Source organism: Arachis ipaensis, chromosome B7 (genome assembly GCF_059453495.1).
Source record: "Arachis ipaensis isolate K30076 ecotype BB chromosome B7, ASM5945349v1, whole genome shotgun sequence".
NCBI classification, from domain to species: Eukaryota; Viridiplantae; Streptophyta; class Magnoliopsida; order Fabales; family Fabaceae; genus Arachis; species Arachis ipaensis.
The window spans coordinates 96,848,849-96,868,498 of NC_142442.1; the positions used below are offsets into that span (position 1 = coordinate 96,848,849).

At 38.7% G+C, this 19,650-nt stretch overlaps 1 non-coding gene across 1 annotated transcript; it reads left to right on the forward strand.

The window, feature by feature from the left end:
* The first annotated feature begins 2,890 nt into the window (after nt 1-2,890).
* On the forward strand, nt 2,891-2,998 carry LOC148553450 (small nucleolar RNA R71). Its single transcript, XR_015893696.1, has one exon. It is a non-coding gene; the product is annotated as a small nucleolar RNA R71 (small nucleolar RNA).
* Nucleotides 2,999-19,650: the final 16,652 nt, after the last annotated feature.

Consider the following 19,650-nt stretch of genomic DNA (forward strand, 5'->3'; position numbering starts at 1 on the left):
TTAACATAGAAGACGAAAAACAGAAGAAGTAAGAACAAGGAATGAGTCCACCTTAGTGATGGTGGCGTTTCCTTCTTGAGGAACCAATGATGTCCTTGAGCTCTCCTATGTCTTTTCCTTGTCTTTGTTGCTCCTCCCTCATTGCTTTTTGATCTTCTCTTATTTCATGAAGGATGATGGAGTGCTCTTGATGTTCCACCCTTAGTTGTCCCATGTTGGAACTTAATTCTTCTAGGGAGGTGTTGATTTGCTCCCAATAGTTTTGTGGAGGAAAATGCATCCCCTGAGGTATCTCAGGGATCTCTTGATGATGAGCTTCTTCATGCGTCTCTTGAGATCCATTAATGGGCTCTCTTGCTTGCTCCATGCTTTTCTTAGTGATGGGCTTGTGAGATGAATCTTTCCATCTCCCATGGCTCAGAGGTGGAAGCAATTGTCTTCCTTTTCCTCTTTCTTGAGGTTTCTCTGGCCTTAGGTGCCATTAATGGTTATGGAAAAACAAAAAGCTTATGCTTTTACCACACCAAACTTAGAATATTGCTCGCCCTTGAGCAAAAGAAGAGAGAATAGAAGAAGAAAAAGAAGAAGATATGGAGGAGATGGAGGGATGTGTGTATTCGGCCATATGGGTGGGATTGGGTTGGGAAGAGATGTTGAATTTTGAAGGTAGGTGGGGTGTATGGATGTGAGTGGTAAATGGAAAACAGAAGGGATGATTATGAATGGAGAGAGAGGATGATATCGGATTATGAGGAGGTAAGGTGAGTGGAGGTATATGGGGATCCTGTGGGGTCCACAGATCCTGAGGTGTTCAAGGATTTACAACCTTGCACCAACTTAGGCATGTAAAATGCCCTTGCACATAACTCTGGGCATTCAACGCCAGGTTGGTGCCCATTTGTTGCCCATTTCTGGCATTGAACGCCAGAACCATGCTTGTTCTGGGCGTTGAACGCCAGGTAGGTGCCAGAACCATGCTCTGTTCTGGCGTTGAACGCCAGGTAGGTGCTTCCTCCAGGGTGTGATTTTTCTTCCGCTGTTTTTGATCCTGTTTCTAAATTTTTCGTTTATTTTGTGACTCCACATGATCATGAACCTAAGAAAACATGAAAACAAAAATAAAATTAGATAGATAAACATTGGGTTGCCTCCCAACAAGCACTTCTTTAATGTCAATAGCTTAACAGTGGGCTCTCATGGAGCCTCACAGATGTGCAGAGCTTTGTTGAGACCTCCCAACACCAAACTTAGAGTTTGGATATGGGGGTTTGACACCAAACTTAGAGTTTGGTTGTGGCCTCCCAACACCAAACTTAGAGTTTGACTGTGGGGGCTTTGGTTGACTCTGCTTTGAGAGAAGCTTTTTCTGCTTCCTCTCCATGGATGCAGAGAGAGATCCTTGAGTTGTAAACACAAGGTTGTCCTTATTTAATTGAAGGATTAATTCTCCTCTGTCCACATCAATCACAGCTCTTGCTGTGGCTAGGAAAGGTCTTCCTAGGATGATGGATTCATCCTCTTCCTTTCCAGTATCCAGGACTATGAAATCAGCAGGGATGGAAAGGCCTTCAACCTTTACTAACACGTCCTCTACTTGTCCATAAGCCTGTTTTCTTGAATTGTCTGCCATTTTTAATGATATTTTAGCAGCTTGCACCCCATAGATTCCCAGTTTCTCTATTACAGAGAGGGGCATGAGGTTTATTCCTGAACCAAGGTCACACAGAGCCTTAAAGATCATGGTGCCTATGGTACAAGGTATTATGAACTTTCCAGGATCCTGTTTCTTCTGAGGCAATGTCAGTTGATCGAGATCACTTAGTTCATTGGTGAACAAGGGAGATTCATCTTCCCAAGTCTCAATACCAAATAATTTGGCATTTAGCTTCATGATTGCACCAAGAAACTTGGCAGCTTGTTCTTCAGTAACATCCTCATTCTCTTTAGAAGAGGAATACTCATCAGAGCTCATGAATGGCATAAGGAAGTTCAATGGAATCTCTATGGTCTCTAGATGAGTCTCAGATTCCTTAGGTTCCTCAGAGGGAAGCTCTTTATTGATCACTGGACGTCCTAGGAGGTCTTCCTCCTTGGGATTCACGTCCTCTCCTTCCCTTACATGTTCGGCCATGGTAATTAATTTAATGGCCTTGCACTCTCCTTTTGGATTCTCTTCTGTATTGCTTGGGAGAGTACTAGGAGGGATTTCAGTGATCCTTTTACTCAGCTGGCCCACTTGTGCTTCCAAATTTCTAATGAAGGACCTTGTTTCATTCATGAAACTCACAGTGGCCTTAGATAGATTAGAGACTAAATTTGCTAAGCTAAATGGATTCTGCTCAGAATTCTCTGTCTGTTGCTGAGTGGATGATGGAAAAGGCTTGCTATTGCTAAACCTGTTTCTTCCACCATTATTAAAGCCTTGTTGAGGCTTTTGATCCTTCCATGAGAGATTTGAGTGATTTCTCCATGATGGATTGTAGGTGTTTCCATATGGTTCACCCATGTATTTTAACTCTGCTATTGTAGGGTTCTCAGGATCATAAGCTTCTTCCTCAGAAGATGCCTCTTGAGTACTGTTGGTTGCAACTTGCATTCCATTCAGACTCTGAGAAATCATATTGACTTGCTGAGTCAATATTTTATTCTGAGCCAATATGGCATTCAGAGTATCAATTTCAAGAACTCCCTTCTTCATAGGCGTCCCATTACTCATAGGATTCCTCTCAGAAGTGTACATGAACTGGTTATTAGCAACCATGTCAATGAGTTCTTGAGCTTCTGCAGGCGTTTTCTTTAGGTAAATGGATCCACCTGCAGAAGTATCCAATGACATCTTTGATAGCTCAGATAAACCATCATAGAATATATCCAGGATGGTCCATTCTGAAAGCATGTCAGAAGGACACTTTTTGGTCAGCTGCTTGTATCTTTCCCAAGCTTCATAGAGGGATTCACCTTCTTTCTGTCTGAAGGTTTGAACATCCACTCTAAGCTTGCTCAGCTTTTGAGGAGGAAAGAACTTGGCTAAGAAAGCCGTGACCAGCTTGTCCCAAGAGTTCAGGCTATCTTTGGGTTGAGAGTCCAACCACACTCTAGCTCTGCCTCTTACAGCAAAAGGGAAAAGCATAAGCCTGTAGACTTCAGGATCTACTCCATTAGTCTTAACAGTATCACATATCTGCAAGAATTCAGTTAAGAACTGAAAAGGATCTTCAGATGGAAGTCCATGAAACTTGCAGTTCTGCTGCATCAGAGAAACTAGCTGAGGTTTCAGCTCAAAGTTATTTGCTCTAATGGCAGGAATGGAAATGCTTCTTCCATGTAAATTGGAATTAGGTGCAGTAAAGTCACCAAGCATTCTCCTTGCATTTTCAATAAGGATGTCTCTGGATTGTTGTAATTTAGCTTCTCTTAATTTCCTCTTCAGAGTCCTTTCAGGTTCTGGATAAGCTTCAACAAGAATGCCTTTTTCCTTGTTCCTGCTCATAAGAAAGAGAAGAGAACAAGAAAAGAAGAGAAATCCTCTATGTCACAGTAAAGAGGTTCCTTATTGTTAGTAGAAGAAGAAAAGGAATAGGGGTGAAGAAGAATGAAGAATCCAAACACAAAGGTAAGGGTAGGAGCAGTGATGTGAGATGAAAAGAAGTGTTAGTAGATGAATAAATAATTAGAAGGAGATGAGGGAGAAGGATTTTCAAAAATTATTTTTTTTTTTTTTGAAAAAGGGTTAGTGATTTTCGAAAATAGTTTTTGAAAAAGGTTAGTAATTTTTCGAAAATTAAAATAAAAAATTAAAATAATTAGTCAATAAAAAATAAATTTTGAAAAAGAGGGAAGATATTTTCGAAAATTAGAGAGAGAGAGAGTTAGTTAGTTAGGTAGTTTTGAAAAGGATAAGAAACAACAAAAAGTTAGTTAGTTAGCTGAAACAAATTTTGAAAAGATAAGAAGTTAGGAAGTTAGAAAAGATATTTTGAAATCAAATTTTTGAAAAAAGATAAGAAGAGAAGATATTTTTGAAAAGATATGATTGAAATTATTTTTTGAAAAAGATTTGATTTTTAAAATCACAATTAATGACTTGATTCACAAGAAATCACAAGATATGATTCTAGAACTCAAAGTTTGAATCTTTCTTAACAAGCAAGTAACAAACTTGAAATTTTTGAATCAAGACATTAATTGTTATTGTTATTTTCGAATATTTGATATAAAAATAAGAAAAAGATTTTTGAAAAATATTTTTAAAATTTTCGAAAATAACTAAGAAAAATGAAAAAGATTTGATTTTTGAAAAAGATTTTGAAAAAGATAAGATTTTTAAATTGAAAATTTGATTTGACTCATAAAAACAACTAGATTTTAAAAATTTTTGAAAAAGTCAAATCTAATTTTCAAAATTTTAAGAGAGAAAAAGGGAAAGATATTTTTTTTATTTTTGAATTTTAATGATGAGAGAGAAAAAACATGAAATTGATGCAATGCATGAAAATTTTGGATCAAAACAATGAATGCATGCAAAAATGCTATGAATGTCAAGATGAACACCAAGAACACTATGAAGATCATGATGAACATCAAGAACATATTTTTGAAAAATTTTTAATGCAAGGAAAACATGCAAGACACCAAACTTAGAATTCTTTAATGCTTAGACACTAAGAATTCAAGAATGCATATGAAAAACAAGAAAAGACACAAAACATGCAAATGCAAAGATCAAACAAGAAGACTTACCAAGAACAACTTGAAGATCATGAAGAACACTATGAATGCATGGATTTTCGAAAAATGCAAGATGAATATGCAATTGACACCAAACTTTCAACTTGACTCAAGACTCAAACAAGAAACATGAAATATTTTTTATTTTTTTTTTATTTTATGATTTTTTTGTATTTTCTTTTAATTTTTTTTTCGAAAATCATTTTGAAAAAGAAAAATAAGGATTCCAAAATTTTTAATATGAATTCCAGGAATCTTATGCTCTTTAGTCTAAAGCTCCAATCAAAGGGTCAGGCATGGCTTAATAGCCAGCCAAGCTCTAGCATGTAAATTACATCCATTGAGGTGATTAGTTGAAGACCAATCCCAAAGCAGTTTGGGTATGGCTTTACAGCCAGATAGGATTCAACATGTTTCATGAAACACTAGAATTCATTCTTAAAAATTCTGAAGAGAAATATATTTTTGAAAACATTTTTTTTTATTTTTTTTTTCGAAGACAAAGGAGAAATTTTTGAAAGATTTTTTTGAAAAATTTTTGAAAACTTTTTGAAAAGAAAACGAAAAAAAAGTTACCCAATCTGAGCAACAAGATGAACCGTCAGTTGTCCAAACTCGAACAATCCCCGGAGAGGGCGCCAAAAACTTGGTGCACGAAATTGTGATCTCTGGTAATGGCTCCAAAAACTTGGTGCTCTAATCTCAATTCATAATTTCTCACAACTTCGATACAACTAACCAGCAAGTGCACTGGGTCGTCCAAGTAATAAACCTTACGTGAGTAAGGGTCGATCCCACGGAGATTGTTGGTATGAAGCAAGCTATGGTCACCTTGTAAATCTCAGTCAGGCGGATAATAATTGATTATGGAGTTTTCGAAAATAATACTAATTAAACAGAAACTAAGGATAGAAATACTTATGTAAATCATTGGTGAGAATTTCAGATAAGCGTATGGAGATGCTTTCGTCCCTCTGAACCTCTGCTTTCCCACTGTCTTCATCCAATCAGTCTTACTCCTTTCCATGGCAAGCTTTATTCAAGGGCATCACTGTTGTCAGTGGCTACAATCCCCTCCTCTTGTGAAAATGGTCCAAATGCTCTGTCACGGCACGGCTAATCATCTGAGGTTCCCGATCATACTGGAATAGGATTTACTATCCTTTTGCGTTTGTCACTACGCCCAGCACTCGCGAGTTTGAAGTACGTCACAGCCATCCCTTCCCGGATCCTACTCGGAATACCACAGACAAGGTTTAGACTTTCCGGACCTCAGGAATGGCCATCCATGGGTTCTAACTTATACCACGAAGATCCTGATTAAGAGATCCAAGAGATATTCATTCTAGCTTGTTCGCATGTAGAACGGAAGTGTTTGTCAGGCACGCGTTCATAAGGGAGAATGATGATGAGCGTCACATAATCATCACATTCATCATTTTTTTGGGTGCGAATGGATATCTTAGAAGCGGAATAAGTTGAATTGAATAGAAAGACAGTAGTACTTTGCATTAATCTTTGAAGAACAGCAGAGCTCCACACCTTAATCTATGGAGTGTAGAAACTCTACCGTTGAAAATACATAAGTGAAAGGTTCAGGCATGGCCGAGAGGCCAGCCCTCAAACGTGATCTAAGATAGCATACAACTGATCAAAGATCTCTAATACAATAGTAAAAGGTCCTATTTATAATAAACTAGCTACTAGGGTTTACAGAAGTAAGTAATTGATGCATAAATCCACTTCCGGGGCCCACTTGATGTGTGCTTGGGCTGAGCTTGAAGTCTACATGTGGAGAGGTCATTCTTGGAGTTGGACGCTACCTTTTGTGCCATTTTAGGCGTTGAACTCCACTTTGCAACTTGTTTCTGGCGCTGGACGCCAGAATTGGGCAGAGAGCTGGCGTTGAACGCCAGTTTGCGTCATCTAAACTTGGGCAAAGTATGGACTATTATATATTGCTGGAAAGCCCTGGATGTCTACTTTCCAACGCAATTAGAAACGCGCCATTTTGAGTTCTGTAGCTCCAGAAAATTCATTTTGAGTGCAGGGAGGTCAGAATCCAACAGCATCAGCAGTCCTTCTTCAACCTCTGAATCTGAATTTTGCTCAAGTCCCTCAATTTCAACCAGAAAACACCTGAAATCACAGAAAAATACAAAAACTCATAGTAAAGTCCAGAAATGTGAATTTAACATAAAAACTAATGAAACCATCCCTAAAAGTAACTAGATTCTACTAAAAACATACTAAAAACAATGCCAAAAAGCGTATAAATTATCCGCTCATCAACAGCCCAGCAGCACGGTGACAGATCTATGGCGTGACACGAAAGTTCTTCGGGTTCCACTTTGCGGGCTCCCTCTCTTACTTTGGGTTCTTCTCAGGCGACGGTTGTGGCTTCTATCGATGGCACTAGGGCACGACGGCCACGGCAACACCTCTCACGACAATTCCTAACAACAACGACAAGGCGGTTCGGCGATGATGAAGGCACGGTGGTGACGCAGCAGAGGCTCCCTCTTCCACTGGCTCTCGCGCAATTCTCCTTTCCTCCCTGAACAGCGTCGACGGCGTCCCTCTTCCTTGGCGATAAGGACAGTGATGTGGGCGAGGTGTGGGTCGACGGCAGGGTGCGGAAACATCCCTCTCTGTTTCGCGAGCTCTCTCTTCTCCCTTTCGATTTCTCTGTGTGTGCGTGTAGGAAGCAAGAGTGAGTAACTTGAGTGTGAGTGCGTTGGTGAGGCTGAGAGCGAGTGAAGTGAGTCTGTGTGTGGGTGTATATCTAGAAAGAGGAGGACGGTGGTGAGTGAGTCATGAAGGAGGGTGAATGTGGCTCAGTAGAGAATGAGTAGGTGGTAGGGGCAGGGTGTTACATGTGTGTATTTTAGAAATTGGGGTTAGGATTAGTAAATTAGAAATTAGGGTTTAGAATTGGGAATTTCGGGTTTGTGTAGAGTTTTAATTTAATAACCAAATTCAATCAATATAATTAATTTTAAGAATACTATTTATTTCTCGAATTACAAATTATTTTTTATTAAACACTTCTAATTTAAAATTATGGATAAATAAATAAATTATTCAGATTACTGATATAATTTTTTATTATTTTTTATTACTAAAAATTTAATTTCAATTTATATAAAACAACTAATTATAATAAAAATTATACCTAAACATTAATTAACTTAAAATTAAAGAATTTATAAAAATCAATTTAACCATTCCAAATAAATTAATCTTTTAGAGCTCAATTTAATAAAATAAACTATAATTTATTCATAATAAAAATTATTTAGATTAAATTATATAATGCTTCCATTACTAAATTTTAATTTCAAATCATATGAAATAACCAATTATAAAAAAATACACAAAAATCTTAATTACTTAAATTATATTTGTGTATCTTAGTTTTTTTCTTTTATATTTAATTATTGATTTTATATTTATAGTTTAATTAAATTTTTTAATCTTTCACAAATTAATTTTTAGTTAATATTAAAAATTTGATGATTAATAAAAATTATATATTAATTTTTTAAAAGAATATAAAATTAATATTTACAATTCTTAAAAATTAATAAATATAAACAATATGTAAAATATTTTAATTTTTGAAATAAAATAAAATTATTCTAAAAAGAATTATATAAACAATTTTTTACTCTCAAAGTGTTTAACATTTTGAAATAATTTTTTTGTTATAAAATATACTTATATTTTGTGACAAATTAAGTAACTTGTTACAAATAATGTTGAATTTTGTGACAAATTAACTTTCTGTTACAAAACAATTAAAGGTTTTGAAACAAAAAAATATTTTGTTACAAAATATTTTAAATTTTTGCAACGACTTTTTTAAAATATTAAAATAGGTTGTTACAAAATATTATCATGTTTTTTAACAACTTGTAATATTGTTACAAAATATTATTCTTTTATAACAATCACAAATTATTATTACAAAATACTATTTTTTGTAACAATTTTAAATTTGATACAAATTTTTTGTTACAAATGTTCCATTTTCTTGTAGTGTGTATAGTCCGGCTTGTGGACTTTTGAACTTTAGTTTTTTGTAATATTTTTATATGGTTAACTTTGGTGACACTTGGTTGCTTCTTAGCAACTTCATTTTGAAACACAAAACACTTTAGACTCTGAGGCTGCCTTTTTGGATGGCTTTTTGAGTCTTTAATGCTTGATTATGTTTTTACTGATATGTTCATCATCACTTTGCAACACTTGTGGATTTTTATAGAGGTGTCGTATTTTTCCTGTCCGACCTCTTTTGTAGTGTGGGTTTTTGGCCTTTTTGGATCATGCCTTGATTTCTGTTTAGGCGAGGTAATCATTCAATGTCCGGTCTGACTTGTCCGATGACTTTTTAGTGTTCTTATAGAACCTTTTTAGTCATCGGCTTCCTTGTAGCCTTGTTCCTTTGTTTGAGCAGAGCTGTTCCCCTTTTGAGCCTTAAGTTGTTTCTCAACCTTTCTGGCTTGTTTTTTGAGATCGTCCTTTGTGCCCTCTTTTTTTTTTTGGCTGACGTCGATGACGTTAGGATTTTTGCCAGTAAAGAAGTTCATAAAAACAATCGCGTTGTAGATATAGTCTCTAAACCGACAGAAATCCCTTCGTACAAACATTTTGGTTGTCACAAGTAACAAACCCCTTAAAATTGATAACCGAGTATTTAAACCTCGGGTCGTCTTCTCAAGGAACTGTAAGGAAGTATGTTCTTATTATTGGCTATAAAGGTTGTAATCGGGGTTTAGAAGGTGAGAAGCAAGTGATTTAAATGACAAGAAAGTAGATGGCAATTAAAATAAATAAATACTGTAAAGCAAACTTCTGGCAAGGTAAAAGGAATTGGAAGTCCAACTTGGTTATCTCCCTCAACAATAATAAAAGTTGAATCTAAATTCCACTTAGTTAACCTTTACTAAAGTAAAGAAAAGTCAAGGGACTAATTAGTTTGACCTTCGAATCCTATTTATTTACTAAGAAAAAGTTGGGATTATTGAAGTTCAGTTCAATTAGCAAGATAACGATTATCAGTTATGTTGAGTTTGATAATATTGAGTTACTGATTTCTTAACCAAGACCAAAAAGGGAAAAATAAATCTACTGGAATAAGAATGCCTTCAGATGGGAAGCAGTAATCATGTAAATAAAAGAGAGCAATAATAACTGAAATACCTCAAATAATCATTAATTCAAATAGTAATCTGTAACATGGAATAATTCATAAGCCAATTGGGCAACATCTGTAGATACGAATAAAAGCATTAAAGTAAAAGTAGCATAGAAACATAAATTAAAGTAAATATTAAACCTGGATCAAGAGTCACTCTTAAAAACTAAGAGAAGTCCTAAATCCTAATCCTAATCCTAATCCTAAGAGAGAAAGGAGAGAATCTCCCTCTCAAAACTAAATCTAAATCATGGAATGTAGTAAAAATGCGATATCTCTTTTGAATGGATGCATTCCCCCACTTTATAGCCTCTAGTCCGTGCGTTCTGTACCTGGATCTGGGCCAAAAGGGCTTCAGAAATCGCTGGGGGCATATTATGTAAATTCTGATACGTGGCCTCTGTCACGCGTCCGCGTGGGTCACGCGGTCGCGTCATCTGGAGCTTTTCCTTGCCACGCGGTCACGTCAGTCATGCGTCTACGTCGTATGCGTTCTACTTAAGGTGCGCGGTCGCGCCAGTCATGCGGCCGCGTCGCTGCTTCTTCGCTTCTGGCATGCGATCGCGTCGTCTATGCGATCGCGTGGATGCCAGTTTCTTCAAAACTCCGCTCCGCACTTTCCTTCCATTTTTTGTACGTTTCCTTTTCCATCCTTTAAGTCATTTTGCCTTAGAAAATATGAAACTACTCAACACACTAATCACGGCATCGAATGGAAGTAAAGGTAATTAAAATAATTAATTTTAAAGCTTAGGAAACATGTTTTTCACATACATCACATAATAAGGAAGGGAAAGTAAAACCATGCAATTAATATGAATAAGTGGGTGATGGATTGAATAAATCACTCAAACTAAGCACAAAATAACTCATGAAATATAGGTTTATCAACCTCCCCACACTTAAACAATAGCATGTCCTCATGCTAAATCCAAGGTAAAGAATAAGGTAAGGTTAAAATGGTGGAATGTTATGCAATGCAACCTATTCTAAATGCATCTACCTAAATGAGTCATGCAATTCCAATTTATCCACTCATATATAAATCTTACATGTAGTCAAATTAATTCACATTCTCAAGGAATCATATATATATATATACATATATATATAGCCAACCCTTAAATAATAAAGCATTTTAGCAAATGAGATGGGGAATAAAAATATTGTACAAACTTGCAAAATAATTAGTAAATTAAGCACATATATATGTTGATGAGTTATCGAACCCTCACTGGATTTTGTGTTTACCCTCTACTCACTCAATGTTTATTGGGTTTGTCCACTCTACTTTTCTTTTTATTCTTACTTTCTATAACTTTGTTCTTCATCTAACCAATCAACAATTATAGAGTACAGTCATACTAAAAGTCATGAGGTCTTTAATTAAGGTTGTAATGGGGCCAAGGTAAAGGTAAGGATATATGTATAACTCTAAGTGAGCTAATAAGTGAATCCTTAATTAGACTAAGATCTCACCTAACATACATATTTAGTAGAACCAGCTTCTTTACCAATTTTCCCATATTATCCCACTTGTTGTTACATGCTCATGTTTTAATTTTATTTTTATCCCATGTGCCTTGCTTTTATTTTGCATTGGGGAATTCTTTTGTATCCCCTTTTATTAAATGCTGAAAAATAACTTTTTTTTTAATGCACATGGTGATTGAATCACTTTGATTTCTCATGAGCATGCTTCCCAAATTTTATTTTATTTCTTTTAACTTTTTTACCTTTTGTTTCTATCATCCATGTTCCCAATAGGTTCCCCACATTTTAATCTATTCATAATTTTCTATCTTAAGCTAACCAAGGATTCAACTTGGGATTTTATTTTGTTTTTCTGCTTAAGGCTAGTAGTGTGGTTAAATAGAATAAAAGGGGTTTTAAAGGCTCAAGGGGGCTAACAAGGGTGATGTGAAAGGTAGGTTATTTTGGGGTAAGTGAGCTAAAATCAAAAGATGGCCTCAATTATTCTTTTGGTATGTATCTATATCCTATATTCTATATTCTATAATTGGACATATAGATTAAAGCAAAGTAAAGAACATCAGAATAAAAAGAAGCGAAACACACAGGAATGAAATTATGGTTTGAATGCAACCATACAATTAAGCTCAAGACTCATAGGCTGTGTGTTCTCTAACTCAAGCATCATATATCATTCATATATGTTATGCAGGTTTAGTTAAAAATTCCCATTATTCTCATAAAAAAATTATTTAGGGTAGCCTTTAAAGTTTTAATGTTCCTCCTTGATGAAATGTTGTCAACTTAACTATATGATGTAATGCTATATATACAAGGTTTATGGATTTAAATCTGTTATGTTCAATTTCCTAGCTTACTTCCTTTTTATATTTTTCAATTTAAACTATGCTATCTTATGCTAAAAAGGGTAAACTATACTAATTAATCCACTAATGAGTTAGAATTACAAACTAAACTAAATAACTAAAAATCTGAACTAAAAATGCAAAATACAGAAATAGAGTAAAAATACATAAAAGTAGCAATGTATAAGTACTCAGAAAATAACAGTAAAAAGAAAAATACAAAAAAATATCCAAAATAAAAGAAAAAGAGATGTAGTGGTTCACCAAAATAAAACGCCAGAGATGGCGACCTCCCCACACTTAAAATGAAGCATCGTCCCTGATGCTCAGTCAAGCCGGGTGTGAAGGGGTGTCATCACTGGTAGAGATGGTAGTTGGAGGCTCTGTGGTGGTGGGCTGAGGGTCTGGCTGCTATAGAGGCGGTGCTGACTGGATCGGGATCTCCGGATCTGCAGCCTCAATCTGATGCGTAACTTCCTGATGTGGTGCAGCCTGCTCTGTGCCTGCCTGCTGATCGGTCTCCTCCTGGGGCTCATCCTCCTTCTCCTCTGATGGCTCTGATGGTGTGTCGGGCTCAGAGGGGATGTCACCACCCTGTCGGATCATCATCTTCAGATGCGAATAGCGTCGCTGGCTGCGACGCTCCAATCTATCATATCGGCGCCGGTTACGGCGCTCCATCTGATCAAGCTGTCAGAATAGGCGGTGCACGAGGCGGTATACGGGCTCAGAGGCAGGTGGAGGTGCAGTGGTGGCAGCAGGGGCAGCCGTGGATGAAGAGGGTCCAGCAGATGGTGGGGCAGTCTCATCAGTAGCAGTGAAGGGTGGTGGTCTGTAGCCCAAAGCTAGGAAGTTCCTGCTGTGAGGAATGATCTTCCCGCAGTCCGCCGCTGGTGGTCTCTCATCGGCATCCTCCCATGGCACGTCAGCTCGACGGCCTAGCTGTGTAACCAGATACAGAAAGGGGAGGGTGCCTCGGACGTGGACCTTGGTCATATAATGCCGGATAAAGCGTGGCAGATAAAGGTCCTTACCCTCCATCACACACCATAGGAGGGTGATTATAGCAGCTGGTATCTCCGTCTCATGAGTACTTAGCATCACATAGTTGCTCAAGATCTGGTGCCATAACCGAGCCTCATCATTTAAGTACGCCCTCTTGATCCCTCTAGGCATGGTGGTGTCTTGACCTATCTCCCAAGGAACAGTCGGGTCGAGAGCTATCCGTGCCTTCACAGCATCCCAATCAAACCGCATCAAGCGCATGTCCTTCTCAGGCTTTTGATAACCATCAGGCTGATCGAACTTGGCTGGGAGTCGGAGAATGTCCTCTATGGCCTCCTCAGTGACTAGAATCTGCTTTCCTCTCAGGTTCACTGCATCGAGGGTGGTGATGTAGTAGTTGCAGTAGAATTCCTGGACCCAAGATGCATTGACCTCTGTCAGTGCTCTCTCTAGAAAGAACCAGCCTCTTTGCTTGATTTGCTCAGTGGTGTGTTGCTGGAGTGCTTCTAGAATCCGCAGAGTTCTCTCCAGGTATAGATTCCTGGAATTTGCAAATGCCGGATATTTCAGCTCACAGTACCGGTTTGTAAATTTTATTGAATCATGTGCAGGGAGCAGCTGGTCACCTTTTTCCTGCTGTGTAAAGTTCTTCTCCCGCCATGAGGAATCATGCATGAGGTCAATGATGGACTGGGAGGAATCTCCTCTCTTGCGCTTGCCAGTAGCCTTGCCTTTTCCTTTCCTCTGTGAAGCAGACATCCTGAAAAATGGAAAACCAGGATATGGATAAAAATAGGGAAGCAAATAGGGAATTAAACAAAGAAAACTCAAAGCGGAAAAGGAGAATTAGAATGAGGTAAATGAGTCAAGTAAATGTGCATTAAGGATTGTGTAGTAGTTTAAAATTTGGAAAGGAAGAATTTACAATCCAAAATGTATCAGAATTCAAGTTAAATAGAAAAATTGTCATTATGCCATGGTTAGAAAGTTAGAGGAAAGTGAAAAATTAGAAAAGAGATTTTAAAAGGTTAGCATGGTTAGATTTTGAAAAAGAAGTTAGTAAATTAAAATTAGTGAGTCAGTAAAATGCGGGTTAAAGTAAGTGGCATAAAGAAAATAGTCCATGTAACAACGATTCACAATTATGACTAGAAATAACTCATAACCGAACAAGGAAAACAGGGTGATGTTGATTCAAATAGATATAAAGAAAGCAAGAATTGGAATCAGAATATCACAGATGCAGTTTATAAACCAGGAAATCAAAGAGGATAAGAAAGTCTGCCATAGTATTCATGAAACGGTTTGGTTAAGGCAGAGGACAACAGAGCTCAAATTGCCAAACCAAAATATGAATGTAAACATTTTTATAGAAATTTGGGCAGCATTCCGGCTAAAATTGGATTATCCCAGAAAATAAACAGCAAACAAGGCAGTTCATATGAATTAAAAAAAACATGCTGCAGTTACCCATAATTAATAGAAACATGAAAATTCAGAGTAACAAGCAGCAAATGCAGGAAATCACAGCATATGAACAAGGTCACAAGAACAACAGAGTTACAGTTTTGATAAGACTGAAACATGAACAATGCAAGTAAACAGACCTAAATCCACTAACCACAGCCTAATCCACCTAACAACCTAAAATCCACTACAACATGCATATCTAGCTATCCTAAACACGAACATAAACGGAAAAAAAATGAGAAAAACTACAAACGGATAAAAGGGCTTGCGTGCTGCGGAACCTGAAAAGCGGAATAAGGAGGGTAGGCAGGAAGGTGGTTGGGTGGTGGTGATGGTGGCGTCCGGTGGTTGGCACGGTGGCTGGCGGTGACGTCCGGCGCGGCGGTTGCTGCTGTTAGGGGGTAGGGGCTTTGGGAAGGGTAATGGGTGAAATAAGGGAGGGGTTGGATAGGGGAGAGGGGGGTGGCACGGCTGGGATGGCCGGCGGTGGTGGGTGGTGGTCCGCGGAGGGCAGTGACGGAGAGGGGGGAAGAGAGGAAGAAAGAAGAAGAGAGAAGGGGAGGGAGGAAGGGGAGTAGGTGGCGGCGGCGTCTGGGTGGTGGCCGGGGCGGCGGCAATGGTGGCTGGGTGGAGGTTGCGAGAAGAAGAAGAAGAGAGGGAGAAGAGGGTTGGGGGGGCTGCGCGACTGATAAGGTTCGCGTGGCTGGGGGGTTATATTTTCAAATCTACGCGATCGCGTGGGGGACGCGGTCGCGTGGTGGGGGTGATAATGGCGTGACGCGATCGCGTGGGTTGCGCGATCGCAAGAAAGGGGTGGAAGAGGGGATGACGTGATCGCGTGGGTCGCGCGATCGCTTCGCTGGAACTTGTGTTAAACGCACGACTCCAGCACCGTTTCAGCGTAACTCTCTGTCTCCTCTGGGGTGATGTGCAATCCATGCGATGCGATCGCATCACTCACGCGGTCGCGTGGGATTGGTATTGTGCAAGTGACGCGATCGCATGGGGCATGCGATCGCGTGGGCCAATTTATGCAAAACGCACAAGGGCCACACGATTCCAGCCTAACTTTCTAGACGTTGGATATTTACGCCGATCTTCAGGGCACGCGATCGCGTGGATGACGCGGTTGTGTGGGAAGTGTAGTTCGCCATTTGACGCGATCACATGGATGATGCAGTCGCGTCGCCCATCCCCCTTTTTTTTTAACTGTAAGATAAATGCAGAATGCAATGATTAATATGAATGCTATGCATGATTCCAGGTTTAAAAAAATGAAAGCAATTTAACAAGGATTAAATTGAAAAAGAAGCGACCATACCATGGTGGGTTGTCTCCCACCTAGCACTTTTAGTTAAAGTCCTTAAGTTGGACATTGGAGGAGCTTCCTGCTATGGGGGCTTATGTTTAAATTCGTCCAAAAATCTCCACCAGTGCTTGGAATGCCAATAGCCTCCGGTGTCTCATACTAGGCATGTAAAGCTTCTGAGCAGCTTCAGACAAATTTTCAGGCTCCCGGGGTGACGAATGTCAGAATAGATTCCAGGATCCCAAGCTTTGCTATTAAATCCGCCTCCGTCTTGATCTGTATGTTTCCATCCGGGCGGTTTAAAGAGTAGAATCTCACCATGGTGACCAAACATTCTCTGTGATCCATGAAATTGAGCATGATACCAATCCGTGTACTTCGAGGTGAAGCGTGGAACCTTATTGAACCTTGTGCACCAACTCTGAGTACGAGCCATTTCCCTCTTACTCTTAAAGCCGCAAAGAGCTCTAAGCTGGCCATCTGTTTCAAGCAAACCATATTCAAGTGAATAAGTAAAGTTATAGGTTAAGGATTGTACCCACTTGAAGCTTGTATTAGGTGGTAATGGCCTTGGGATAGGTGTTTCCGGTGGTTCTGTAAGTTCTACTCCTTTGTGCTCTTCTGTGAATTCCTCCACTTCCTTGCAAGGTTCTACAATTGTATCTGTGTCCTGGTCAAAGTCTTCTATGTCTTCCTCATCACTTGAGTCATAGATTGGAGATTGAGAGAAATCTACCTCTGCATCATCTTCGTATTCACTTGGGGAAGATTTTTCAATCTCAGAGAATTCACTTGCGGATGCAAGTTCATTACTAGGAGAGTTTGACTTGTGACTATCATCATCAAGGGAATTTGTGTCCTGGGTTATTCCGTCTGATTCCTCATAAACAACTTGCCTTGGAGATTGTACAATATCCTCCTTAGCATTAACTGTAGCGTCCTTGACGGAGTTCTCCTCAGTTCTAGGTTCCCATGGAGGTTCAGCATCTCCTAGATCTTGAACCAACTCTTCTTCTTGAACAATGACAGCTTCTTCTACTTGTTCTAGTACGAATTCATTCTCTGTCTTGTCCATTGGAGTTTCTGGTATCTCCTTCATGTTACGCTCTTCGTTAGACTGTTCACATGGGGCTGTGGCTAATCCTTGTGTATTTGAGCGTCTAGAAACCCATTGAATTAATGCTTGCTCTAGTTGTCGAATGGTTGTTTGAAGTTTATTTACTGTTTCTTTTAGGCGAACCTCTGCTTCTCAGGTTGCCGGACTTGGACATGATACATAGGAAAGTGGCGGTGATTGGGAGTGATTGGATTGGTACTGGGGTAAGGAAGGATCATATGGTGGCGAATGGTGAAGAGAAGCTTGTGAGTGTGGTGGTTCGAGGTTATGTTGGAAGGATGGTTTATATGCACGGGGTGGAGCTTGTTGGTAGTTACAAGGTTGTCCACCATATCTTTCAGCTGGGTATGCACGGTAGAATGGTCTTTGTCCTGGATATCTCGGGGGGTGTTGCTGCCTAAAGGGTTGATTAGATCCTCTTGACTCCATCCATCCTTGATTGGTCTGACCTTGATGCATATTCCTGCTGTAACTTCTATTTCCTTCAACAAAGTTAGAACCAAACTCAAAGTGAGGGGGTTGAGAATTCATGGTAGCAAATGAAAAATAAAAGGGAAAAACAGAAATAAATAAACAAGTAAAAGAAAAAATATTTACAATAACCAATAATAAAGCACACGTTAGCAGCTCCCCGGCAACGGCGCCATTTTGACGTTAGGATTTTTGCCAGTAAAGAAGTTCATAAAAACAGTCGCGTTGTAGATATAGTCTCTAAACCGACAGAAATCCCTTCGTACAAATGTTTTGGTTGTCACAAGTAACAAACCCCTTAAAATTGATAACCGAGTATTTAAACCTCGGGTCGTCTTCTCAAGGAACTGCAAGGAAGTATGTTCTTATTATTGGCTATAAAGGTTGTAATCGGGGTTTAGAAGGTGAGAAGCAAGTGATTTAAATGACAAGTAAAGTAGATGGCAATTAAAATAAATAAATACTGTAAAGCAAACTTCTGGCAAGGTAAAAGGAATTGGAAGTCCAACTTGGTTATCTCCCTCAACAATAATGAAAGTTGAATCTAAATTCCACTTAGTTAACCTTTACTAAAGTAAAGGAAAGTCAATGGACTAATTAGTTTGACCTTCGAATCCTATTTATTTACTAAGAAAAAGTTGGGATTATTGAAGTTCAGTTCAATTAGCAAGATAACTATTATCAGTTATGTTGAGTTTGATAATATTGAGTTACTGATTTCTTAACCAAGACCAAAAGGGGAAAAATAAATCTACTGGAATAAGAATGCTTTCAGATGGGAAGCAGTAATCATGTAAATAAAAGAGAGCAATAATAACTAAAATACCTCAAATAATCATTAATTCCATTCAATGCCTTGATGTGTTTGTTAAGTAATTCCAGTTTCATAAGGCAAGTATTGGATTGAAGAAATGAGGAGAAGAGCATGCAAAGTGGAGAATGCATGAAGAAACAAAGATTTGGAATGCACCAATGGACGCCAGTCCTAAATCCTAATCCTAATCCTAATCCTAAGAGAGAAAGGAGAGAATCTCCCTCTCAAAACTAAATCTAAATTATGGAAAGTTGTAAAAATGCGAGCTCTCTTTTGAATGGATGCATTTCCCCACTTTATAGCTGTGCGTTCTGTATCTGGATCTGGGCCAAAAGGGCTTCAGAAATTGCTGGGGGCGTATTATGTAAATTCTGATACGTGGCCTCTGTCACGCGTCCGCGTGGGTCACGCGGTCGCGTCATCTGGAGCTTTTCCTTGCCACGCAGTCGCGTCAGTCACGCGTCTGCGTCGTATGCGTCCTACTTAAGGTGCGCGGTCGCGCCAGTCATGCGGCGGCGTCGCTGCTTCTTCGCTTCTGGCACGCGATCGCGTCGTCCATGCGATCGCGTGGATGCCAGTTTCTTCAAAACTCCGTTCCGCACTTTCCTTCCATTTTTTGTACGTTTCCTTTTCCATCCTTTAAGTCATTTTGCCTTAGAAAATCTGAAACTACTCAACACACTAATCACGGCATCGAATGGAAGTAAAGGTAATTAAAATAATTAATTTTAAAGCTTAGGAAACATGTTTTTCACATACATCACATAATAAGGAAGGGAAAGTAAAATCATGCAATTAATATGAATAAGTAGGTGAAGGATTGAATAAATCACTCAAACTAAGCACAAAATAACTCATGAAATATGGGTTTATCAGTTGACCTGTAGGACTTCGTTATCCGGGCTTTTTAGTCGTATTCCAACAACTTTTTAGGTAGTGTTCCGATTAGGAACCTTTTCTCTATAGTTTGTTTGGATGAATTTCTAGCGCCGTCTTCGACTTGTGCTTTTGCTTTTTAGGTAGTGTTTGTTTTTGCAAGACTTGTACCTTTATAGCGAAGCAGCTCGGACCTTTTGTAGGTGTCTTTATCCCTCTTTAGTGATCATTTCTTTAGTCCAACTTCTCTGTCGAGCCTTCTCAAGTTATTTTTAGTAATCCATTTTTAGTCAGACCTCGTCAGGTCGCTTTTTATGGGTT